Genomic DNA, 26797 nt, shown 5'->3' on the forward strand with positions numbered 1-26797 from the left:
CAGTGAGTGCCATCAGGGGTGTTTGTTTGGTGCACACCACAACATCTGACAATGTATCTGCTTTATTAGTATTGGTACAAGGGTGGATATTTATATTGTGTTGACCGTCAATAGATGGTGCTAGACACGCCCAAAATCGCGGTGCTATGCACACCATTCCGACGGTGCACCCCCTAATAAAATGTGCTGCGCACGCCTATGTGCAGGGGGGGGGGGGGGGGGCGGGGGCAGATATAACATGTGCAGAGAGAGTTAAGGGCCCAATACACTAGTAGGATTTTACACAATTTCAAGTCTGATATATCGTATGAAATCGTGTACAATCGTATGTGTTTAGTGCCCCATAGACTAATACTATTTTACACGATTTCATACAATTCCAATATATCCGTCTGATATATTGTTATGAAATTGTGTACAATCGTATGTGTTTTAGATCGTATCCAATCTGATGCGCGTCCCCGTGGCTGTCGGATAGGGTCCCCTGGGACGGTCATTGGTGCTGCACTAATGATATATTGGAATTGGATGGAATCAGATGAAAAAAGCGTGTTTTTTGTGCATGTGATATATCGCATGCGATGTATCACAGGGAAGTGTGACTGGCATTCTCAATACACTCCTAGCCCCCGTATCCATCTATCCACCCCATCAGATATATCTTATGATACAATTGTATGCCGTACGATATATTGCATGCGATGTATAGCGGCTTCATCAATCGCATGCGATATATCTTATGCCGAAATAGCACTAAAGTACAAAATCATATGGAATCACTCCCGGGAAGGTCCCGGGGTAGTTCAAGGGAAATTACATCCGACTTCAGCCTCAGACATATCGTTGTAGTATATGGGGCCCTTTAGATTTGGGTGGGTTATTTTGTTTCTGTGCAGGGTAAATACTGGCTGCTTTATTTTTACACTGCAATTTAGATTTCAGTTTGAACACACCACACCCAAATCTAACTCTCTCTGCACGTTATATGTGCCCCACCTGCAGTGCACATGGTTTTGCCCATTATAGAACAATTTTGCTGCTGCGATCAGGTCTGAATGAGGCTCTATAACCATTTCCAATGGTATTACACTTTGCAATATACAGACATCTCTCAATTACTAGCCGCACACTGCACAGATGCTGCAGAGTGCCAGGCCTGTATTGCAGATTCCCCACCTGCCAGCAACTTCATAGCTTACCCTTTACCTGCACAGCATTAAAGTGACTACTTTCTATTTTAGGCCTAGAATTGACCGGGATTTCAGCTTCCAAACCTGGGTATGTCAGTATTAGCCAGCCCCCTTTCATTTTCAGTGCAGGGCAGCACTGAGCCTTTCAGCAGGCTCAGACGCTGCACGATTCCCCCAGTACTGCGCAGCCTGACGCCAGCCGCACAAATCTCACCTCCACCCCGCCCAAAGGATGGTAAATTAGCGGGCAGGGGGACATCGGAAAACGAAAAATTTAAATATAACAAACCAATCGCAGGTATCCCAGGATTGATCTCGTTTCAATCCAGATTCCCAATCAGTTCCTGTTATTTTTCAAACACGGACTAAAAAGCAGCGGGTAGGGGGTGAGCAGTATCACAGCACGTTATGTGTGCTATACCGCTTCCCCATGTATAACAGCCGCGTTGTGAGTACAATAAGTGCCTCCGTCTCTTAAGCAGTCTCGCAAGGCTTACAAAATCTCACGCATGGCCAGAGAGCCCGCGGCGGGGGGGGGGGGGTAAGAAACACAAGGCACCAGCACTAGGTTGATGCGCTGTGGCCGCTTGCAGGCATCACCAAAGAGGGTGGGGGGGTTCACTCCCCCTCTCCGGAAGCAGAGATGTTAATACATCTCAGCGCTACTGCTTTTCGCTTCACCTTGGCAAAGAGGCGAAGTGGGAAGAGCGATACCGGCACGATATGTGCCATTATCATTCCTCTACCCCACAGTCTGGAACATGGCATTTAGGAGCTGATTGGCTGGTAGTTTATCTCTGTACAAGGATTAGTACATCTTTCCCATAGACACAAACTGGTAACAGACCATTGCCTTAGAGGGAACATAGTCACATGATCCCTTTCCAAACCACAAATGATGCAGACACTGTTTGCGCCTAACAAGCTGTACATCCACTTCACAAGCACCTGGAACTGGAGTTCCTGATCTTGAGTGAAGTCACTTTAAAGCCCAGCCAAATAACATATTGCCAGAATCCTTTTTCATTTACACTACTCAGGTGATCTTCAAAATTATGCTTAGTTTAGCCTGACATGTCTTAATAACTCATTAGAGTGAATAGACTTCTAGGGATAATCTGTATTACAAGTGTTATGTTTGTGTATTCAAAAGGTTTTTTTTAATCTTATGGCTGAAATGCCCAAGATCTATGCTTTACCATAGATGTGCAAAATACAGGTAGTAGATAAAGATCTGGGTAAATGACACCAAATATAGTGAAAACACGGGTGTCCAAGGCTGTGCTTTTTGGGACATCTTGGCTGATGAATTGACAGAGCAAATAATATCCCAGCATGGCCATGATCATGTAAAAAACTGCTGAACAGCCCTGGTTACATGCTAGAAAGAGCCTTAGTGACTATGAAAGAAGGTTGAATGTTGGAAAGGAACACATACGAAATCCCGGCAGGCGGGACGCTGGTGGCCACATGTCAGCGTCATCCAGACTGTGAAGATCCCGACATTGGAGGGGGTAAGTATTTCTAGCCCTCCCTGTCCCACCATCCCCTGCCCTAACCCTCAAGGGGTGTCGGCTATGGCTAACTCCCCCAGGGTGTCGGCTACAGCTAAACCTCAGTGGGTGGCGGCTATGTCTAACCACCCACCTGGTGCCCAACCCTTAAATTTCAACACCCCCGATACTCCCCTACGGTATCACGGCTGTCAGTGACCCGGCACCGATCTCCTGAGTGGTGTCGGGATTCCGGGGTCGGTCACACGATCGCCGGCATCCCGACAGCCGGAATGCTAAATGTATCCAGTTGGAAGTACTTTTAGCAGCAGCTTCAGTAACCAAGAAGCAAAGGTGTCTATGGTGATCTTAGCATGGACTACCAAGGGAGAATCCTCATCAGCAGAGGGCAACAGTGGCTGGTGCACAGACGTAAAGAATAATAAGAATTTACTTACCGATAATTCTATTTCTCGGAGTCCGTAGTGGATGCTGGGGTTCCTGAAAGGACCATGGGGAATAGCGGCTCCGCAGGAGACAGGGCACAAAAAGTAAAGCTTTCCGATCAGGTGGTGTGCACTGGCTCCTCCCCCTATGACCCTCCTCCAAGCCTCAGTTAGGTACTGTGCCCGGACGAGCGTACACAATAAGGGAGGAATTTTGAATCCCGGGTAAGACTCATACCAGCCACACCAATCACACCGTACAACTTGTGATCAAACCCAGTTAACAGTATGATAACAGAGGAGCCTCTGAAAGATGGCTTCCTAAACAATAACCCGAATTAGTTAACAATAACTATGTACAATTATTGCAGATAATCCGCACTTGGGATGGGCGCCCAGCATCCACTACGGACTCCGAGAAATAGAATTAATCGGTAAGTAAATTCTTATTTTCTCTATCGTCCTAGTGGATGCTGGGGTTCCTGAAAGGACCATGGGGATTATACCAAAGCTCCCAAACGGGCGGGAGAGTGCGGATGACTCTGCAGCACCGAATGAGAGAACTCCAGGTCCTCCTTAGCCAGAGTATCAAATTTGTAAAATTTTACAAACGTGTTCTCCCCTGACCACGTAGCTGCTCGGCAAAGTTGTAATGCCGAGACCCCTCGGGCAGCCGCCCAAGATGAGCCCACCTTCCTTGTGGAGTGGGCCTTTACAGATTTAGGCTGTGGCAGGCAGGCCACAGAATGTGCAAGTTCTGCCCTGTCCGAATGGAAAATCAGATATGGGCTTTTGTAAGATAAAGCTGCCAGTTCCGACACTCTCCTGGCCAAAGCCAGGGCTAGTAACATGGTCACTTTCCATGTGAGATATTTTAAATCCACCTTTTTTAGTGGTTCAAACCAATGAGATTTTAGAAATTCCAAAACCACATTGAGATCCCACGGTGCCACTGGAGGCACCACAGGAGGCTGTATATGCAGCACTCCCTTAACAAAAGTCTGGACTTCAGGAACTGAAGCCAATTCTTTTTGAAAGAAAATCGACAGGGCCGAAATTTGAACCTTAATAGATCCCAATTTGAGACCCATAGACAATCCTGATTGCAGGAAATGTAGGAATCGACCCAGTTGAAATTCCTCCGTCGGAGCACTCCGATCCTCGCACCACGCAACATATCTTCGCCAAATGCGGTGATAGTGTTGCACGGTTACTTCCTTCCTTGCTTTAATCAAAGTAGGAATGACTTCTTCCGGCATGCCTTTTTCCTTTAGGATCCGGCGTTCAACCGCCATGCCGTCAAACGCAGCCGCAGTAAGTCTTGAAACAGACAGGGACCCTGCTGAAGCAAGTCCCTCCTTAGAGGTAGAGGCCACGGATCTTCCGTGATCATCTCTTGAAGTTCCGGGTACCAAGTCCTTCTTGGCCAATCCGGAACCACTAGTATCGTTCTTACGCCTCTTTGCCGTATAATTCTCAATACTTTTGGTATGAGAGGCAGAGGAGGAAACACATACACCGACTGGTACACCCAAGGCGTTACCAGCGCGTCCACAGCTATTGCCTGCGGATCTCTTGACCTGGCGCAATACCTGTCCAGTTTTTTGTTGAGGCGAGACGCCATCATGTCCACCATTGGTCTTTCCCAACGGGTTACCAGCATGTGGAAGACTTCCGGATGAAGTCCCCACTCTCCCGGGTGAAGGTCGTGTCTGCTGAGGAAGTCTGCTTCCCAGTTGTCCACTCCCGGGATGAACACTGCTGACAGTGCTATCACATGATTCTCTGCCCAGCGAAGAATCCTTGCAGCTTCTGCCATTGCACTCCTGCTTCTTGTGCCGCCCTGTCTGTTTACATGGGCGACTGCCGTGATGTTGTCCGACTGGATCAACACCGGTTTTCCTTGAAGCAGAGGTTCTGCCTGGCTTAGAGCATTGTAGATTGCTCTTAGTTCCAGAATGTTTATGTGAAGAGACGTTTCCAGGCTCGTCCACACTCCCTGGAAGTTTCTTCCTTGTGTGACTGCTCCCCAGCCTTTCAGGCTGGCGTCCGTGGTCACCAGGATCCAATCCTGTATGCCGAATCTGCGGCCCTCCAATAGATGAGCACTCTGCAACCACCACAGAAGAGATACCCTTGTCCTTGGAGACAGGGTTATCCGCTGGTGCATCTGAAGATGCGACCCTGACCATTTGTCCAACAGATCCCTCTGGAAAATTCGTGCATGGAATCTGCCGAATGGAATTGCTTCGTAAGAAGCCACCATTTTTCCCAGGACTCTTGTGCATTGATGTACAGACACCTTTCCTGGTTTTAGGAGGTTCCTGACAAGCTCGGATAACTCCTTGGCTTTTTCCTCCGGGAGAAAAACCTTTTTCTGAACCGTGTCCAGAATCATCCCTAGGAACAGCAGACGAGTTGTCGGCATTAACTGGGATTTTGGAATATTCAGAATCCAGCCGTGCTGTTTTAGCACTTCTTGAGACAGTGCTAATCCCCTCTCTAGCTGTTCTCTGGACCTTGCCCTTATTAGGAGATCGTCCAAGTATGGGATAATTAATACGCCTTTTCTTCGAAGAAGAATCATCATCTCGGCCATTACCTTTGTAAAGACCCGAGGTGCCGTGGACAATCCGAACGGCAGCGTCTGAAACTGATAGTGACAGTTTTGTACAACGAACCTGAGGTACCCCTGGTGTGAGGGGTAAATTGGAACGTGGAGGTACGCATCCTTGATGTCCAAGGACACCATAAAGTCCCCTTCTTCCAGGTTCGCTATCACTGCTCTGAGTGACTCCATTTTGAACTTGAACTTCTTTATGTACAGGTTCAAGGACTTCAGATTTAGAATAGGTCTTACCGAGCCGTCCGGCTTCGGTACCACAAATAGAGTGGAATAATACCCCTTTCCCTGTTGTAGAAGAGGTACCTTGACTATCACCTGCTGAGAGTACAGCTTGTGAATGGCTTCCAAAACCGTCTCCCTTTCGGAGGGGGACGTTGGTAAAGCAGACTTCAGGAAACGGCGAGGCGGATCTGTCTCTAGTTCCAACCTGTACCCCTGAGATATTATCTGCAGGATCCAGGGATCTACCTGCGAGTGAGCCCACTGCGCGCTGAAATTCTTGAGACGACCGCCCACCGCCCCCGAGTCCGCTTGAGAAGCCCCAGCGTCATGCTGAGGCTTTTGTAGAAGCGGGGGAGGGCTTCTGTTCCTGGGAAGGAGCTGCCTGTTGGTGTCTCTTCCCCCTTCCTCTGCCTCGTGGCAGATATGAATATCCCTTTGCTCTCTTGTTTTTAAAGGAACGAAAGGGCTGCGGTTGAAAAGTCGGTGTCTTTTTCTGTTGGGGAGTAGCTTGAGGTAAAAAGGTGGATTTCCCGGCTGTAGCCGTGGCCACCAAATCTGATAGACCGACTCCAAATAACTCCTCCCCGTTATACGGCAAAACTTCCATATGCCGTTTTGAGTCCGCATCGCCTGACCACTGTCGCGTCCATAAACTTCTTCTGGCCGAAATGGACATAGCACTTACCCGTGATGCCAGTGTGCAGATATCCCTCTGTGCATCACGCATATAAAGAAATGCATCCTTTATTTGCTCTAAAGACAGTAAAACATTGTCCCTATCCAGGGTATCAATATTTTCAATCAGGGACTCTGACCAAGCTACTCCAGCACTGCACATCCAGGCTGTCGCTATAGCTGGTCGTAGTATAACACCTGTATGTGTGTATATACTTTTTTGGATATTTTCCATCCTCCTATCTGCTGGATCTTTAAGTGCGGCCGTCTCAGGAGAGGGTAACGCCACTTGTTTAGATAAGCGTGTGAGCGCCTTGTCCACCCTAGGAGGTGTTTCCCAGCGCGCCCTAACCTCTGACGGGAAAGGGTATAAAGCTAATAACTTCTTTGAAATTAGCATCTTTTTATCGGGGGCAACTTTCATCACATACATCATTTAGTTCTTCTGATTCAGGAAAAACTATAGGTAGTTTTTTCACACCCCACATAATACCCTGTTTAGTGGTACCTGTAGTATCAGCTAAATGTAACGCCTCCTTCATTGCCAAAATCATATAACGTGTGGCCCTACTGGAAAATACGGTTGATTCGTCACCGTCGCCACTGGAATCAGTGCCTGTGTCTGGGTCTGTGTCGACCGACTGAGGCAAAGGGCGTTTTACAGCCCCTGACGGTGTTTGAGGAGCCTGGACAGGCACTAACTGATTGTCCGGCCGTCTCATGTCGTCAAACGACTGCTTTAGCGTGTTGACACTATCCCGTAATTCCATAAATAAAGGCATCCATTCTGGTGTCGACCCCCTAGGAGGTGACATCCCCATATTTGGCAATTGCTCCGCCTCCACACCAATATCGTCCTCATACATGTCGACACACACGTACCGACACACAGCAGACACACAGGGAATGCTCTTAATGAAGACAGGACCCCACTAGCCCTTTGGGGAGACAGAGGGAGAGTTTGCCAGCACACACCAAAAGCGCTATATATGACAGGGATAGCCTTATAATAAGTGCTCCCTGTATAGCTGCTTTTATAATATAATTTTTTGCCACTATTTTGCCCCCCCTCTCTTGTTTTACCCTGTTTCTGTAGTGCAGTGCAGGGGAGAGACCTGGGAGCCGTCCTGACCAGCGGAGCTGTGTAAGGAAAATGGCGCTGTGTGCTGAGGAGATAGGCCCCGCCCCTTTTCCAGCGGGCTCGTCTCCCGCTCTTTAGTGTATTCTGGCAGGGGTTAAATATCTCCATATAGCCCCCGGAGGCTATATGTGAGGTATTTTTTAGCCAAATAGGTTTTCATTTGCCTCCCAGGGCGCTCCCCTCCCAGCGCCCTGCACCCTCAGTGACTGCCGTGTGAAGTGTGCTGAGAGGAAAATGGCGCACAGCTGCAGTGCTGTGCGCTACCTTTAGAAGACTGAGGAGTCTTCTGCCGCCGATTCTGGACCTCTTCATGTTTCAGCATCTGCAAGGGGGCCGGCGGCGAGGCTCCGGTGACCATCCAGGCTGTACCTGTGATCGTCCCTCTGGAGCTGATGTCCAGTAGCCAAGAAGCCAATCCATCCTGCACGCAGGTGAGTTCACTTCTTCTCCCCTAAGTCCCTCGTTGCAGTGATCCTGTTGCCAGCAGGACTCACTGTAAAATAAAAAACCTAAGCTAAACTTTCTCTAAGCAGCTCTTTAGGAGAGCCACCTAGATTGCACCCTTCTCGGCCGGGCACAAAAATCTAACTGAGGCTTGGAGGAGGGTCATAGGGGGAGGAGCCAGTGCACACCACCTGATCGGAAAGCTTTACTTTTTGTGCCCTGTCTCCTGCGGAGCCGCTATTCCCCATGGTCCTTTCAGGAACCCCAGCATCCACTAGGACGATAGAGAAAAATGAATGCACTGATATAATTTAATGCATTAATTTGGGCATGTATGGATGGTGTAATGGTTAGCATTACTGCCTCACAGCACTGAGGTCATGGGTTCAATTCCCCCCAAAACTGTGTGGAGTTTGTATATTCTCCCCGTGGTTGTGTGGGTTTCCTCCAGGTATTCCAGTTTTCTCAACAATCCAAAAATACATTGATAGGTTAATTGGCTCCCAACCAAATTATCCAACCATCCTTCAGGGTGCAGATAGGTAGTACCACACTATACTCATCTCTTGTGGTTGTGATTGTGCATTACATCTGGCTGGTATTGCCGTTTTCGGCCGGCGGCCACCACTGGCTTTTCCATTGCCACCCCTGAGTTGTATATGTGTGGTCTCCTATCAATTTTTAACTTTTTAAAATAGTTTTTCTATTACTACTCCCTCGTCCATTTTTTGGAGCAGGACATAAAAGAAACAGTTATGGGAGGATCGACGCTTGATTCTGAGTGAGTAATGGTACGCATTCATTGCTATGGAATATCCCTACAGCCCAGTCTAAAAAGATACCTTTACGTGTGGAATTTAACTTTATCCAGTGTGAGTGGGGTACGCTACCCTTTAATAATTGGTCTAGCAATTGTTTGAGAGTATATCATTCAGCTCTATTGGACTTACTATACCACGATATCTCATTTATTTTTCCATTGCATATCATCGTGAGGTGTCTGTGGATCAGAAGATTCGTCTACATTACTACAGGAGGCTCTTATTGGAGTTGGACTCTTTTTCCTTTGTCGCATATATGGACTTTAAGTATTCACTTTATTTGTCTACATGAAACTACACTGAGCGCCTATTTTGAGTATTTGTTTTTGTTATAAAGCATTCCTTGCACTTGGCGATGTTCTGCCAAGCATTGGAGAGAGGTAATATGATCAGATGAATTACACTTTATTGCACATGTGGTGTCAACCTGTCGTGGGGCAAATATTTCAGCCATTGGTTGGGTGGTGTCATTCCCTTATAACAGGCATGTCCAAACTATGGTCCTCCAGCTGTTGAGAAACTACACATCCCAGCATGCCCTGACACAGCTTTAGCATCCTCTGACAGCAAAACTGTGTCAGGGCATGCTGGGATATGCAGTTTTACAACAGCTGGAGGGCCGCAGTTTGGACATACCTGCCTTATAAAGTAGAGCCAATACTAAACTCTACTAAATGGCACGGAGTGATCATCACCTCACGTTGCAGCATGTCTTGTGCGATGAGAGCAGTGTCTTCCACGATTTAGAGGATCCAGAGCCACATGTAGTGGACCAAGGTGAATGTATCATCAGTGCATATTATAACAGTCATGTACTGATCACTGTGCCCAACATCCTAGTAACTACCTTCAAAGTGAGTGTTTCCATTTTATCTGTCAACAACCCTTATATCCTATTAAAAGTATATTCCAAGACAATCCCTCCCAAAAGAGAGAGGAATGCAAAGATGAAGACTTCATGCTACAGAGTCCAGTTGTGGTATGCTGTACAGTGCACTCAGGTCCATGCAACTTGTGAGGATACCTGCACTTACTCTATGTAACATATCTACGTTCTATGCACGTAGCTCCTGTGGCATATGTACCTACTCTGCACATACCCCATGATGTCCATAGGTTTCTACACCCTCAGCGCGTACCACCACCATGGCTTACCTACACCATTGCTGCGTTCCCCCCCCCATGGCGTATCTACACCATTGCTGCATCCCCCCCCCCCCCATGGCATATCTACACCATTGCTGCGTCCCCCCCCATGGCGTATCTACACCATTGCTGCATCCCCCCCCCCCATGGCATATCTACACCATTGCTGCGTCCCCCCCCATGGCGTATCTACACCATTGCTGCGTCCCCCACCCCCCATGGCGTATCTACACCATTGCTGCGACCCCCACCCCCCATAGCTTACCCACACCGTTGCTGTGTCCCCCCCCATGGCATATCTACACCATTGCTGCGCCCCCCCCCCCCCCCCCATGGCGTATCTACACCATTGCTGCGTCCCCCACCCCCCATGGCGTATCTACACCATTGCTGCGTCCCCCACCCCCCATAGCTTACCTACACCATTGCTGCGTCCCCCACCCCCCATAGCTTACCTACACCATTGCTGCCCCCCCCCCCATGGCATATCTACACCATTGCTGCGCCCCCCCCCCCCCCCCCCATGGCGTATCCACACCATTGCTGCGTCTCCCCCCCCCCCATGGCGTATCTACACCATTGCTGCGTCCCCCCCCCATGGCGTATCTACACCATTGCTGCGTGTGTGTCCCCCCCCATGGCGTATCTACACCATTGCTGCGTCCCCCCCCCCCATGGCGTATCTACCACATTGCTGCGTCCCCTACCACCCATGGCGTATCTACACCATTGCTGCGTCCCCTACCCATGGCGTATCTACACCATTGCTGCGTGTGTGTCCCCCATGGCGTATCTACACCATTGCTGCGTTCCCCCCCCATGGCGTATCTACACCATTGCTGTGTCCCCCCCCCCATGGCATATCTACACCATTGCTGCGTCCGTCCCCCCCATGGCGTATCTACCCCATTGCTGCGTCCCCTACCCCCCATGGCGTATCTACCACATTGCTGCGTCCCCTACCCCCCATGGCGTATCTACACCATTGCTGCGCCCCCTACCCATGGCGTATCTACACCATTGCTGCGTGTGTGTCCCCCATGGCGTATCTACACCATTGCTGCGTCCCCCCCCCCATGGCGTATCTACACCATTGCTGCGTTCCCCCCCATGGCGTATCTACACCATTGCTGCGTCCCCCCCATGGCGTATCTACACCATTGCTGCGTCCCCTACCCCCCATGGCGTATCTACACCATTGCTGCGTCCCCCACCCCCCATAGCTTACCTACACCATTGCTGCGCCCCCCCCCCCATGGCGTATCTACACCATTGCTGCGTGTCCCCCCCCCATAGCTTACCTACACCATTGCTGCGCGCCCCCCCCATGGCGTATCTACACAATTGCTGCGTCCCCCCCCCCCCCCCCATGGCGTATCTACACCATTGCTGCGTCCCCCCCCCCCATGGCGTATCTACACCATTGCTGCGCCCCCCCCCCCATGGCGTATCTACACCATTGCTGCGTCGTCGTCCCCCATGGTGTATATCTACCACATTGCTGCGTCCCCTACCCCCCATGGTGTATATCTACCACATTGCTGCGTCCCCTACCCCCCATGGCGTATCTACACCATTGCTGCGTCCCCTAGCCCCCATGGCGTATCTACACCATTGCTGCGTCCCCTACCCCCCATGGCGTATCTACACCATTGCTGTGTCCCCCACCCCCTATAGCTTACCTACACAATTGCTGCGTGCCCCTTCCCCTCCCGTGGCGTACCTACACCATTGTCACATACCCACACACATGCCCCGGGTTACACACCCACACATGCATAACCTCCAACTGCCTTTTTGGCAGGTACAGTAGCTTTTTTTTATGGTCTGTACCGATTTTTGGCTCGCTATACTTCCTTTGAAAGTAGAAGAGGGGCGTGGCCTATTACTCGTGGCCACGACCCCTTTTCGCATTTGTACCGATTGTTATGTGTAACATGTTGGAGGGTATGCACTTGCCCCGGGTCCCATACCCACATGTCCCGGGTCCCATACCCACACTCCCCGCACACATGCCCCGGGTCCCATACCCACACACAAGGTCCCATACCCACACACAAGCCCCGGGTCCCATAACCCACACTACCCGTCCCCGCACACATACCCGTGTCACATACTCAGCCTGTGTAAGCAGCTTGCATGGTAACCCAGATACATATCACGTCAGTGTACATCCGGGTCCATTCCACGAAGGGAAAATAGACATAACTCTCCCAACTCACCCCGCTGCCGGCAGTGTGCACCTTCTGTACAGCCTCCTGACACTTACCGTCACCCCCGCGGTATCAGCCTCCGTACCACGTACACATCACCAGCCAGGCCCCGACCCTCCTACCTCAGTACCCTCCTCCGGTGTCGCCGCTTCCCCTTCCTCCCGGAAATACTTCTCCGTGGCAAGTTTATGGGCCGGCGGAAGGAACGTTCTGTCACTTTCTCAGGGAAAGTGTTTTAGTGTTGCACAGCGTGCTGGTTCCCATAGCAACTGGTGTGTGTATGTGTATATGTGTGCTGCTGCCCTGCAAGTGTGACTGGGAGCTGGAGAGGGAGCCTCTGTAAGTATGAGGGAGATGATATATATATATATATACAGGTATACATAAAGACTTGGTTAGTGAGTCAGTGAATGAACACTTCAGGGAATTTTACGAGGCTGAAGTTAGCTTCTTATTCCGCCAGCTTCTTATTCACTTCTTATTCGAGCTTCAGCTTCTTATTCAGATCATTCAGTTTTGCAAGGGTTAATGAGTCTTGGGCAACAAATTTGACACCTGAAATTCACAGAGTAGGGTCCCTTTCATATGACCCACCACCTGTATTTTGGCTTGCCCAACGCTGGTTTGGGCATGAAATACACTGGCAAAGTGGGCACATACACTATAATTTACCATTTTGAATAAGTAGCTGTAGTTTTGCAAGGGTTAACGAGTCTCGGGCAACAATTTTGACACCTGAAATCAGCTGAGTCGGGTCACTTGCATATGACCCACATGTATTTTGCCTTGCCCAACACTGGTTTGGGCATGAAATACGCTGCCCAAGTGGGCACCTTAACACTATCATTTTCTGTCAATCAGAGGCAGTCGCGGGGTGGGGGGGGCGTCGACGTTCCCTTTCCAGGGAGGGGAGGAGACAGAATGTTGCGGGGCAGCGCAAACGTCAGGCAGGGCGCCGCAAATGGGGGTGGTGTCATAGGCATGATTGCGGCAGCTGTGTTATGTCACATGCAGCCGCCGCAATGGCTAAGATGGCACCGGTTCTCCTGCGGGCGCATCTAAGCTGTGCCGGAAAGAGGCATCAATCGTTTTTACGATGAAGCAGAAATTGCGAGGTGATCGCAATTTCTTTTACATCCTAGAGGATGCTGGGGTCCACATTACTACCATGGGGTATAGACGGGTCCACCAGGAGCCATTGTCACTTTAAGAGTTTGAGAGTGTCGGCTGGCTCCTCCCTCTATGCCCCTCCTACCAGACTCTGTTTAGAAAATGTGCCCGGAGGAGCCGGTCACAGCTAGCGGAGCTCCATAGGAGTTTCTTTACTTTTATTTTTTCAATAGAGTTTAGGCACAAGGAGGCTGCTGGCAACAGCCTCCCTACTACGTGGGACTAAGGAGGGGAGTAGTGTCCGCCCTGCGGGGTCTGAGCCACTATCTCCGCTGACAGGACACTGAGCTCCTGGGGGGATCGAACGTTCACCGCCACAGGGGATCGCTCACCCCAGCAGCATGCCGCCAACCCCCTTACAGAGCCAGAAGACTTCGGTTGCGAGTTAGTTACCGGCCCCCCTGACAAGCGGGGACCAGGTGTGAAGATGGCGGCATCAGGGTAGGGATGTACTAACTGCGCTCCAGGGCTTAGCGGTACTTGTTGCAGCACTGAGAGGGGCGACCTGAGCCAGCGCCTACACTATTTAGAAAGCCTGTCAGGGTCCCAGGATCACCGCCAGCACATACCTCAGGCCAGTATAAAATTCAAATCAGAGCGGGAAGCAACACCATGAAAGGGGGCGGAGCTTCTCCTCAGAGCGGACCCAGCAGCGTTCAGCGCCATCTTTCTTGCATGCAGGGACGCTGACAGGGGAGAGCTGTCCCTCCACATCAACTCCAGCTATCTGTACGGTACCAGGGGGTTGTAGAAGAGGGGGAGGCTGTGTAATAGACTTTGTAACCTATTAAGGTACACAGTGAGCGCTGGTAAGGGGTATCCTTTATCTTAAAAAGCGCTGTGTGTGGGTTAGCTCCAAACTCTGTGTCTCTCTTGGCATTCTCAGTGGGGAAACTCTGCCTGCCATTTCCCTGTGTGTGTGTGGGGGAGAGGGGGGGGGGGGAAGGGGGGTTGCTGTCTCACAAAAAGCCATGTCTAGGGACTCTGTGTCATATGCTGCAGAGGATATGTCCTCTCAGGATGATCCCATTCCATGTAATAAGGATTGCTGTGGTTTAACACCGATTCCAATAAGAGAAACTGAGTGGTTAACCTCTATTAAGAGTATGATCTCTCAGGGTAGCACAGAATGAAACTGCAACTCAGGTTTAACAGAATTCTATGGCTGCCCCCTGGCACTTACTCTCAAAAGCGTGCTCTTCCTCAGATTATGCAAGACGATACGGATACCGAAATACGTAGGTTGAGTATTGAATGTGGCGCTACCCAATTGCTGACATAGGATATTGTAGTCAAATATGTAAACAAATGCACACTTTAATAACCTAAATACCATACAACTAATAAAATACAACTAATAAAATATCACACCAGGCACAATGTGATATAAGGAAGGAGTCCTACCGAGGATATACGTAGGGGAGCTGCAGGTGATAATTTATGCAGGGAAGTCCGGACTTGCCCTGCATTTGCTCCCAGATCTTAAAGTCCTCACTCCGGCAGGTATCACTCCTCTGGTCCAGATGATGGTGAGACCGTCCAAACGGGGGATGTTTCCAACGCGTTTCGGAACACACAAGGTTCCTTTCTCAAGGCAGATAACCCCCTCTACTCCAAGATCTCTTTAAAAAGGCAGTGAAATTGGTACTTCCGGTTTCGTCATCCCGAAACCGGAAGTGACGTCATTCCAACTATACAAACTATCATACAGTATAAAACTCTCATAACAAGCTGTTAAATGACATGTAGTCACTAACTGTATGCAAACTACATCCTCAGAAAGTAATAGAAGGTCTCAGATTGAGGAATCGCTGGCCGGAAGTGCGGGACCGCTGACCGGAAGTGCGTCAACCGGAAGTCCCGCTGACGCCATTTTAAATCCACAATATGCTCCTATTCTTCAAACTGTCATTGATACTGTGGGCAAAAGTGTTGGCAAAGGTGATAGTGGTCAAAATCAATGATAATCTTGATCCAGATGGCAACAAAAGATGTATTAAAGGCAGTCTTTAGACAGTATGGAGTATCCTTATATGTTTCTTCATTTTAATAGCTGGAACTTGTATAATTTCCCCAAAAAAGGGAGACATAAGAAAAAATAAATAAAAAACAAATAAAAAACAGATATAAAAGATACATATTGTTCGATGTTTTACAAAAACCATTTTATTTCAAAATCTTGATTTAAACCAGTTGGTGATTAGGTTTGCAATTTGAATATTGTTTTCATTTCTGTTTTTGCTAGAATCTTCTCTGTATCTCGATTACGCCAAGTTGGTTTAACATGTATAAGTCCTGCAAAAAATTTGATCGAACTAACTGAACAATTATGTTCTAGTCTGCAGTGATCTGAGAGATTGTGCGTTGGCAGCCCTTTTCTGATGTTTCTAAGATGTTCTAAGGGATCTTGATGTCCTCCCAATATATGTTTTGTTGAAGAACTTTCTTAGTGATATTTTCCGAATGAACTTTTGGACGTCATCTGGTTGTGCCGTGGGTGCAAACTTCAAGCCTTTTACAAGGACCTTTTCTTCTATTTTGGTGAGGATTCTCGAGCTCAAGTTGAAGACCATTTTCTTAACCTCTATATTGGATTCAAGTGATTGATTATTGGTTCTAATGATGTTGTTAACTTTTTCCGTTTTCCTCCTCTAGTTCCTCTTCTTGATTTCTTTAATTGTTCCCCATATTTTCTCTTTTTGGAAAATGATCCCACCGCAAGAATAAAATCGAATTTTCAGAAGTTACTACTCAAACACAGAGAGACTGGAGGAATAAGCGAAGAAGAACTAGGCTTTATCAACATTGAAGATGTAATAACTCCTACCATATATGTATTACCAAAAATACATAAGAGTATCACTGCTCCACCAGGATGCCCCATCATTGCTGGCACCGGGAGCTTAACTTCAAATCTCTCCGCTCTCATAGACCATCTACTTCAACCTTTAGTTGTGAATACTCCAGCCTACTTAAAAGATACGGGGGACACTATTCGGAAACTTCAAGAAATATCATGGAAATCAGAGATGTCAATAATAACTGCAGATGTATCTTCATTATACACTATAATAGACCATGAGAAAGGTATGGAAGCTACAAAACATTTTCTCAACCAAACTTCCCACTCTGAAGAAAGAAAAAACTGTATTATGGAATCAATTCATTTCATATTGCATAACAATTATTTCTTCTTTGACGGTTTCTACTACCTCCAACGCAAAGGAACGGCCATGGGCACTCGGTTTGCACCGGCATATGCGAACTTGTTCATGTCATACTGGGAATCCAACTACATTCTTTCAAAGCAAGAATGGAATTCAAATATTGTTAAATGGATACGGTACATAGACGATGTCCTATTCGTATGGAATGGCGGAAATGAAAATCTAGAAGAATTTTGCACATATTTAAATCTCAACGATAGGAACATCCAGCTATCTTTCCAAATGAGCGATGTGGAAGTAAATTTCCTAGACCTATCCATCTACATAAAAGATAATAATTTACATACAAAAATATACAAGAAACCCACAGACTGTAATAGCCATATACCAGTAGACAGTGAACACCATCAAAACTGGCTAAATGGCATACCAAAGAGCCAGTTCATTAGAGTAAGGAGAAATTGCAGTGAGGATGCTGTATGTAATATACAAATACAAGAAATGAAAAGAGTGTTCCTTGAAAAAGGATATAATGGAGAAGATTTAGATCGGACGGCAGCTTCTGTGCTTAATGCAGAGAGATCTACTTTACTACAAAAAAAAGCGAGAGAAAATACTGAGAATAATTCCAAATTTCAGTGGTCCTTTCTTACTGGATATGATTCCAGCCACAAACAGGTGGAGAAAATAATAAAAAAGCATTGGCACATTTTACAGATGGACAACACCCTTAAAGAGATTATTCCGGATCAACCCACCTTCATCTATAAAACAGCAAGAAACCTTAAATCTGAACTGGTGAAAAGTACTTTACCATTTAAATCCATTAACCCTATCCGTACGGAAGGTTTTCATCGCTGTGGTCTCTGTGCAGCATGTAGACAAGTGAAAAGTGATATCTCTAAATACACAGAAATCCGAATAAATGACATTCCATTTAAGATTAAAAATTTCATTACCTGTAACACTACCAATGTTGTATATGTTATTGTATGCTCGTGCAACAAAGCATATATTGGGAGGACATCAAGATCCCTCAAAACGCGCCTATCAGAACATCTTAGAAACATCAGAAAAGGGCTGCGAACGCACAATCTCTCAGATCACTGCAGACTAGAACATAACTGTTCAGTTAGTTCGATCAAATTTTTTGCAGGACTTATACATGTTAAACCAACTTGGCGTAATCAAGATACAGAGAAGATTCTAGCAAAAACAGAAATGAAAACAATATTCAAATTGCAAACCTTATCACCAACTGGTTTAAATCAAGATTTTGAAATAAAATGGTTTTTGTAAAACATCGAACAATATGTATCTTTTATATCTGTTTTTTATTTGTTTTTTATTTATTTTTTCTTATGTTTCCCTTTTCTGAGGAAATTATACAAGTTCCAGCTATTAAAATGAAGAAACACATAAGGATACTCCATACTGTCTAAAGACTGCCTTTAATACATCTTTTGTTGCCATCTGGATCAAGATTATCATTGATTTTGACCACTATCACCTTTGCCAACACTTTTGCCCACAGTATCAATGACAGTTTGAAGAATAGGAGCATATTGTGGATTTAAAATGGCATCAGCGGGACTTCCGGTTGACGCACTTCCGGCAGCGGTCCCGCACTTCCGGCCAGCGATTCCTCAATCTGAGACCTTCTATTACTTTCTGAGGATGTAGTTTGCATACAGTTAGTGACTACATGTCATTTAACAGCTTGTTATGAGCGTTTTATACTGTATGATAGTTTGTATAGTTGGAATGACGTCACTTCCGGTTTCGGGATGACTAAACCGGAAGTACCAATTTCACTGCCTTTTTAAAGAGATCCTGGAGCAGAGGGGGTTATCTGCCTTGAGAAAGGAACCTTGTGTGTTCCGAAACGCGTTGGAAACATCCCCCGTTTGGACGGTCTCACCATCATCTGGACCAGAGGAGTGATACCTGCCGGAGTGAGGACTTTAAGATCTGGGAGCAAATGCAGGGCAAGTCCGGACTTCCCTGCATAAATTATCACCTGCAGCTCCCCTACGTATATCCTCGGTAGGACTCCTTCCTTATATCACATTGTGCCTGGTGTGATATTTTATTAGTTGTATTTTATTAGTTGTATGGTATTAAGGTTATTAAAGTGTGCATTTGTTTACATATTTGACTACAATATCCTATGTCAGCAATTGGGTAGCGCCACATTCAATACTCAACCTACGTATTTCTATATTCACTGAAGTGGGGTAGGGTCCCCCATGTATGTATTGAACGGCTTGCTTATACCCAAGTGAAGCGCTATAGGTACACTGTCACCCCAAATACATGATACGGATACCGACTCTGACACGGTAGGCGGTGATGGGGACGTGCTGAGGGGGGCAGCATCTCTTGGAAAGGGGGTGCAGTTGATGATTGAAGCCATTAGAGATGTGTTAAATATTGCTGACACAAAACCTGAGCAGGTTGAGGAGGCTTACTTCACGGATAATAAGAAAGCCTCGCTAACCTTTCCTGCGTCTAAAGAGTTAAATGCTATATTTGAAAAATCCTGGTAAAACCCAGATAAAAAATGACAGATATCCAGAAAGGTTCTGGTGGCATTCCCCTTCCCTGAGGAGGATAGATAGAAAGAAATGGGAAAACCCACCCATAGTTGACTCATCGGTGTCCAGACTGTCAAATAATGTGGTTTTACCTGTACCGGGATCTGCCGCGTTGAATGAACCAGCTGATCACAAAATTGACACTGCGCTCAAATCCATATACATGGCTTCGGGGACGATACTACGGCCTACCATTGCCTGTGCATGGATTTCTAAAGCTATAGTAAAGTGGTCTGGCACGGTACTTGAGGACTTGGAACAATGGATAAAAGTGAAGTTGAATTGTTCTTACGTAACATACAGGATTCTGCGGTATTTACCGTGGAATCTATGAAAGACCTGGGTTCGATGGCTGCTGGGGTATCTTCCATGTCGGTCTCGGCTCGTAGTGGACTCTGGCTGCGCCAATGGTCTGCCGACACGGAATCCAGGAGAGGCGTGGAGAACCTGCCCTACACAGGTCAGGCTCTATTTGGGGAAGCGCTAGATGCGTGGATTTCAACGACAACTGCGGGTAAGTCACCTTTTCTTCCTTCAGCTGTGCCTGCTGTGAAGAAGCCCTTTTCTTCAGCTACGTCAAAGTCCATTCGGACTCCTAAATCAAGAAATAACAAGCCGCATAACACCTTCTTTAGAGGAGGGCGGGAAAATCCACAAAACCTGCTACTGCAGGCTCCCAGGACCAGAAGCCTCCTTCTGGTACATCAAAATCCTCAGCATGACGTGGACCACACGGCCTGGAGGAGGGGCAGGTGGTGGTGAGGCTAAGACGATTCAGCCATGTGTGGGTGTCGTCCGGTATGGACCCCTGGGTACAGGACATTGTGTCCCAGGGGTACAGGCTGGAGTTTCAAAAACTCCCGCCTCCCCGATTCTTCAAATCAGGCTTACCAGCTTTGCCGGCAGACAGGGCTATCCTACAGGAAGCCATCCAAAAATTGGAAGGGTCACAGGTCATTGTCCCAGTTCCACCTCATATGCACAACAAGGGTTACTATTCAAACCTTTTCATGGTACCGAAACTGGATGGTTCGGTCAGGACAATTTTGAATTTGAAATCGTTAAACCCCTATCTGATGGAGTTCAAATTCAAAATGGAGTCTCTGAGAGCGGTGATCTCAGGCCTGGAGGAGGGGGAGTTTCTGGTATCCCTGGATATCAAGGATGCGTACCTCCACATTCCAATTTGGCAGCCGCATCAGGCTTATCTCCGTTTCGCACTGTTGGACATTCACTTTCAGTTCCAGGCAATGCCATTCAGTCTCTCCACAGCACCGAGGGTGTTCACCAAGGTGATGTCAGAGATGATGGTTCTCCTCCGCAGGCAGGGAGTGAACATAATTCCATACCTGGACAATTTACTGGTAAAGACAATGTCCAGGGAGAGGTTATTGCTGTCCATTGCTCTTACGACTCAACTGCTCAGGAATCACGGTTGGATCCTGAACCTTCCAAAATCACATCTGGAGCCGACAAGGAGATTGTCTTTCCTGGGGATGGTCCTCGACACGGAAGTTGAGAGGGTGTTTTTTCCAAGGGAAAAAGCGTTGGCGATTCAATTCATGTTCCGGGATGTCTTGAAACCTGCCCGGGTATCGGTTCATCAGTGCTTTCGCCTTCTGGGGAAGATGGTTGCCTCCTACATGGCTCTACAGTGCGGGAGATTCCATGCTCGACCCTTCCAGTTGGATCTCCTAGACAAATGATCGGGATCTCATCTGCACATGCACCAGAAGATACGTCTCTCACCAAAGGCAAGGATTCCTCTCCTCTGGTGGTTGCAAATGCCTCACCTTCTGGAGGGCCGCATGTTCAGAATCCAGAACTGGATCCTTCTGACCATGGATGCAAGTCTCAGTGGTTGGGGAGCGTTCACCCAAGGAGAAACCTTCCAAGGCAGATGGTCAAATCAGGAAGACATTCTTCCAATAAACATTCTGAAACTAAGAGCCGTGTCTTCTCCAAGCGGCTCATCTTCTACAAGATCGGGCCATTCAAGTACAGTCTGACAATGTGACAACGGTGGCATACATAAACCGACAGGGAGGAACAAAAAGCAGGGCTGCAATGTCAGAGGTGACAAGAATCCTCCTCTGGGCAGAAAGGCACGCGTTGGCGCTGTCAGCGATCTTCCTTCTAGGAGTGGACAACTGGGAAGCAGATTTCCTCAGCAGACACGATCTCCATCCAGGAGAATGGGGCCTCCATCCAGAGGTGTTCACAGATGTGACCAGTCATTGTGGCATGCCTCAAATAGACATGATGGCCTCATGTCTCAACAAGAAACTTCGGAGGTACTGTTCCAGGTCGGGAGACCCACAAGCAGTGGCGGTGGATGCCCTGGTAACTCCATGGGTGTTCAAGTCAGTGTATGTGTTCCCTCCACTTCCACTCATTCCAAGAATTCTAAAGCTCATAAAGAGAACAAGGGTTCAGGCAATTCTCATTGCTCCGGACTGGCCAAGGCGAGCTTGGTACGCGGATCTTCTGGACCTGCTGCTGGAAGATCTGTGGCCTTTTCCTCTTTGCGAGGACCATCTGCAACAGGGGCCGTTTGCCAATCAGGACTTACTGCGGCTACATTTGACGGCATGTCGGTAGAACGCCAGATCTTAGCCCGAAAGGGTATTCCTACCCTGATACAGGCTAGGAAAGGGGTAACGTCTAAACATTACCATTGCATTTTGAAAAAATATGTGTCTTGGTGTGAATCCAAGAAATTTCCTACGGTGGAGTTTCAACTTGGACGGTTTCTCCTCTTCCTGCAAGCAGGTGTGGATATGGGTCTGCGTTTGGGATCCATAAAGGTCCAAATTTCGGCCTTAAACATTTTCTTTCAGAAACAATTGGCTGCCCTCCCTGAGGTCCAGACCTTTTTGAAATGGGTTCTGCACATCCAACCTCCCTTTGTGGCGCCTAAGGCACCCTGGGATCTTAACATGGTGTTGCAGTTCCTGCAGTCGGATTGGTTTGAGCCTTTATAAGAGGCTGAAATTAAGTTTCTCACATGGAAGGCTGTCACTTTGTTGGCCTTATCTTCTGCTCAACGTGTGTCGGAATTGGGGGCTTTGTCCTGTAAGAGCCCCTATTTAATCTACCATGAAAATAGAGCTGAGCTCAGGGCGCGTCAGCAGTTCCTTCCAAAGGTTGTGTCGGTTTTTCATATCAACCAACCTATTGTGGTGCCAGTGGCTACTGACTTCTCGATAACATCAAAGTCCTTGGATGTTGTGAGGGCTTTGAGGATCTATGTGAAGAGGACTTTTCGTCACAGAAAATCGGACTCTCTGTTTGTCCTGTATGATCCCAAGAAAATTGGGTGTCCTGCTTCTAAGCAGACGATTTCTCGCTGGATCAGGTTCACTATCCAGCATGCATATTCTACGGCAGGATTGCTGTGTCCGAAATCGGTTAAGGCCCACTCTACTCGTAAGGTGGGGTCTTCCTGGGCAGCTGCCCGGGGGTCTCTTGGCTTTACAGCTTTGCCGAGCAGCTACTTGTTCGGGGTGGAACACATTTGCTAAGTTCTACAAGTTCGATACTTTGGCCTCTGAGGACCTGAAGTTTAGTCAATCAGTTCTGCAGGAGCCTCCGCGCTCTCTCTCCCGTTCTGGGACCTTTGGTACATCCCCATGGTACTAATGTGGACCCCAGCATCCTCTAGGCCGTAAGATAAAATAGGATTTTAATTAGCTACCGGTAAATCCTTTTCTCGTAGTCCGTAGAGGATGCTGTGAGCCAGCCCAGTGCTTCGTTTTCGTGCAGTGGTTATTTGGTTCAGTACAACTTTGTTTTTAGTTAAGTACTGCATTGTTACTTGGTAAGTAATGTTTCAGCGGTTGCTTAGTTTCAAGATTCAGTAGTTAGCTAACGGGATGCGATCACAGATTGATTGACAGATGATGGGCGTTTATGTGCATTTTCAGGGAGTGGTTAAAAAAATGCAGGAGTGTCATGGTGGTTTTCAACGCATGCATCTGACGTCAGCTGCTATTGATGTGACTTAAAACATAATGTCCAATGCAACTGCATACTCAATATTCTGAGTAGCCCGGGGTCAACCAAAATTTTCAAAGGTACAGTACTTATTATTTGTGATGAAACTGTGACCGTCTTGGTGGGTGGAATGTCCTGTGCTGGACATCATTTTTACATGCTGTGTGCTGACTGGGGAGAGAGGGAGTGTCCTCTCTCTGCCTGATGTGCGCCCCTTGTAGCGGTCATGGGCGCACCCCTTCCCCTCCCTTCCACCTCCCCCAATCCCCTCCCTACACAGTGTTATGGGGGAATGGAATAAATCTGGTCAAGAGAGGGATTACCTACAGATCGAGGGAACAAGGGGGGCTGAGTATGGTCAACCCTGTAGTGTTTATCGCTACAACTTTTTTAAAGCTAAATCTAGGGAGTTTGTTTCTAGAAACTCCCCCTCGATGGGTAGAAAGTTTTAGGGTCTGGGTGTCTGCCTTCCTCGGGTTATGGATGTATGGTGGCCGAGTAAAAACCCTTGGAGTCCGGCATGGCTACCTCCCGATCTACGTTATACTGTGCTTGAAGATGACGAGGCTTTTGGGGCTGGAGGTGGGTGAAGTCAAAAACTTCTCTAGAAGGGAGTTGGAGAGAAGAATTTTATAGACTCACTTCTATGCTCCGCTGTCGTTAAGGGACTGCCCGGGCAGTGTCTGCTCAGTTGGGTTGTCTCTGATTAATTCTCGGAGAATCCCACTGAAGTTCAGGGATATTGCCTGGCTTTCCTTCCAAGGGAGACTTTATGTGCGGGGTAATCTCAAGTGCCAAAGTGCCAATGATCGTGGTTGCCCACGTGAGGAATGTCTAGGGGAGGAGGAGACAATGGACCACTTCCTCCTTGAGTGTCCCTTCAATATAAAGGTTTGTAAAGTGGTTTCATCCCGTGCCTTTCGGGGCATAGTTACCCTGAGTGGCTTTATGGGACGTTCAAAGGGTATAAAGGATATGATTTAACCACAATTTTTTAGTTAGTTTACAATTAGGTTTCACACATGGAGTGCACGGTGTCAGGTTTCCCTCAGAGCAAAGGTCCTCCCCTGTGTGGTGGTGGGAAATATTCTACACGAGATTAGGAGGATGATGGATATGGACAGGAGGAGGTTGGATGCTGTCGGGTGGTCCAGGCTCTGGCGCCACTTGAAACCCCCTTGAGTATCCTTTTCTTGTTCATCTTCTGGCTTTCTGTTGTTCCCCTCCCCGTAGATTTTCTTTTTCTGTTTTTTTTTTGTTGAAACGGTTTACATGTGGCTAAAAGGTTTCATTCATTTTTTCATTGCTTGTGGTTATGATGTTTATTGTTTGTATAGTAGGTTGGTTTTGTCTAGATCACAGGTTCTCAAACTCGGTCCTCAGGACCCCACACGGTGCATGTTTTGCAGGTAACCCAGCAGGTGTACAGGTGTATTAATTACTCACTGACACATTTTAAAAGGTCCACAGATGGAGCTAATTATCTCAGTTGTGATTCTGTGAGGAGATCTGCAAAACATGCACTGTGTGGGGTCTTGAGGACCGAGTTTGAGAACCTGTGGTCTAGATGATTTGTGTTAAGCTGTACTGGCAGTGTGTGCAGCCATACAAGCTTTGTTGCTTTCTTTTTGGTTAGCTAGACAACAATTCAGTGTATATTGTGTGTCTTGTTTTCTGAATTTTACCATATTTATCATATAAATGTAGCAATTTTCTTATTAAAAAGATACCCACTCTGTTGATTTCAGGTGTCAAATTTGTTGTCCGAGACTCATTAACCCTTGCAAAACTACAGCTACTTATTCATAATAGTAAATCAAAATGTGGTGTATGTGCCCACTTTGCCAGGGTATTTCATGCCCAAACCAGTGTTGGGCAAGGCAAAATCCATGTGGGTCATATGCAAGTGACCAGACTCTGTTGATTTCAGGTGTCAAAATTGTTGCCCGAGACTCGTTAACCCTTGCAAAACTACAGCTACTTATTCATAATAGAAAATGATAGTGTTAAGGTGCCCACTTTGCCAGCGTATTTCATGCCCAAACCAGTGTTGGGCAAGGCAAAATACATGTGGGTCATATGCAAGTGACCCGACTCAGTTGATTTCAGGTGTCAAAATTGTTGCCCGAGACTCAGTAACCCTTGCAAAATTACAGCTACTTATTTAAAGTAGTAATTCATAATACTGTGTATGTGCCCACTTTGCCAGCGTATTTCATGCCCAATCCAGTGTTGGGCAAGGCAAACTACATGTGGGTCATATGCAAGTGACCCAACTCTGTTGATTTCAGGCGTCAAATTTGTTACCCGAGACTTGTTAACCCTTGCAAAACTACAGCTACTTATTCAAAATGGTAAATTATAGTGTATGTTCCCACTTTGCCAGCGTATTTCATGCCCAAACCAGCGTTGGGCAAGCCAAAATACAGGTGGGTCATATGAAAGGGACCCTACTCTGTGAATTTCAGGTGTCAAATTTGTTGCCCAAGACTCATTAACCCTTGCAAAACTGAATGATCTGAATAAGAAGCTGGAGCTCGAATAAGAAGTGAATAAGAAGCTGGAGCTTGAATAAGAAGTGAATAAGAAGCTGGCCGAATAAGAAGCTAACTTCAGCCTCGTGGGAATTTTCCTATTTAAGTGGCTGCTGTATATAGAGGTGAATGAGCGCACACAGCCAGTGAATGACTAACATGACTTAACATTAATGAAACAAAATCAACAGATCTAAGATTGCATGCATTAAATGTAAGGTTTAATGGTTTAAAACAGAAAATCATTGGTAGCGTTCATTCTCTGGCTGATTCACTGTATAACGCCAATTATCTCATTACAGCGGCACCTGTCAACCGGTGGGAGAAATTAGGCAGCAAGTGTACACTCAGGGGCAGATTTATTAAACCTGGTGAAGTGATAAATTGAACAGTTATAAATGACCAGCCAATCAGCTTCCTAACTACCATGTCACAGGCTGGGTTTGAAAAATGACAGTTAGGAGCTGACTGGCTGGTGCTTTATCACCTTCCACTCTATCACTTCACCAGGCTTAATAAATCTGCCCCTCAGTTCTTGAAGTGTTGAAAGCAGGAAAAATAGGCAAGCGTAGGCATCTGAGTGACTCTGGCAAAGACAGACTGTGATGGCTAGGTTCAGTTATGTGTATTTGTCCACATGTTTTATGATTGGAAGACACAAGTACTGGTTTTATCTATCACATTGACCATAAATAATTTGAATTAGTCCTGGACTACCAACCCAGGGCACCCCTGCAAGTACCACGAGGCACCCCAGGGTGCCACGGCACACAGTTCAATGATTTCTGCTCTTATTTTGCTTGACCTGACCTACTATGAAGCCTGACAATCATCCTAAAGGCATCCAAAGCATGCCTCAGTCAGGGAAAGTATTAGCTGTGGTTCATTCATTTTTGTAATTATCAGAATACTTCAG

At 47.1% G+C, this 26797-nt stretch overlaps 2 protein-coding genes across 7 annotated transcripts in view; one reads left to right on the forward strand and one right to left on the reverse strand.

The window, feature by feature from the left end:
* Positions 1-12639, reverse strand: part of NKAPD1 (NKAP domain containing 1) — a 54074-nt gene extending 41435 nt beyond the window's left edge. Inside the window, exon 1 of one of the 5 annotated variants that reach the window (XM_063943237.1) lies at positions 12540-12639. The gene's annotated coding sequence lies outside the window, so the exon portion shown is untranslated. The other 4 variants (XM_063943235.1, XM_063943236.1, XM_063943233.1 and 1 more) reach the window with 4 other exon arrangements.
* Positions 12626-26797, forward strand: part of PIH1D2 (PIH1 domain containing 2) — a 98966-nt gene continuing 84794 nt past the window's right edge. For both annotated transcript variants that reach the window (XM_063943231.1, XM_063943232.1), the window contains exon 1: positions 12626-12756. The gene's annotated coding sequence lies outside the window, so the exon portion shown is untranslated. The remainder of the gene's footprint in view (positions 12757-26797) is intronic.

Source organism: Pseudophryne corroboree, chromosome 10 (genome assembly GCF_028390025.1).
Source record: "Pseudophryne corroboree isolate aPseCor3 chromosome 10, aPseCor3.hap2, whole genome shotgun sequence".
Taxonomy (NCBI): domain Eukaryota; kingdom Metazoa; phylum Chordata; class Amphibia; order Anura; family Myobatrachidae; genus Pseudophryne; species Pseudophryne corroboree.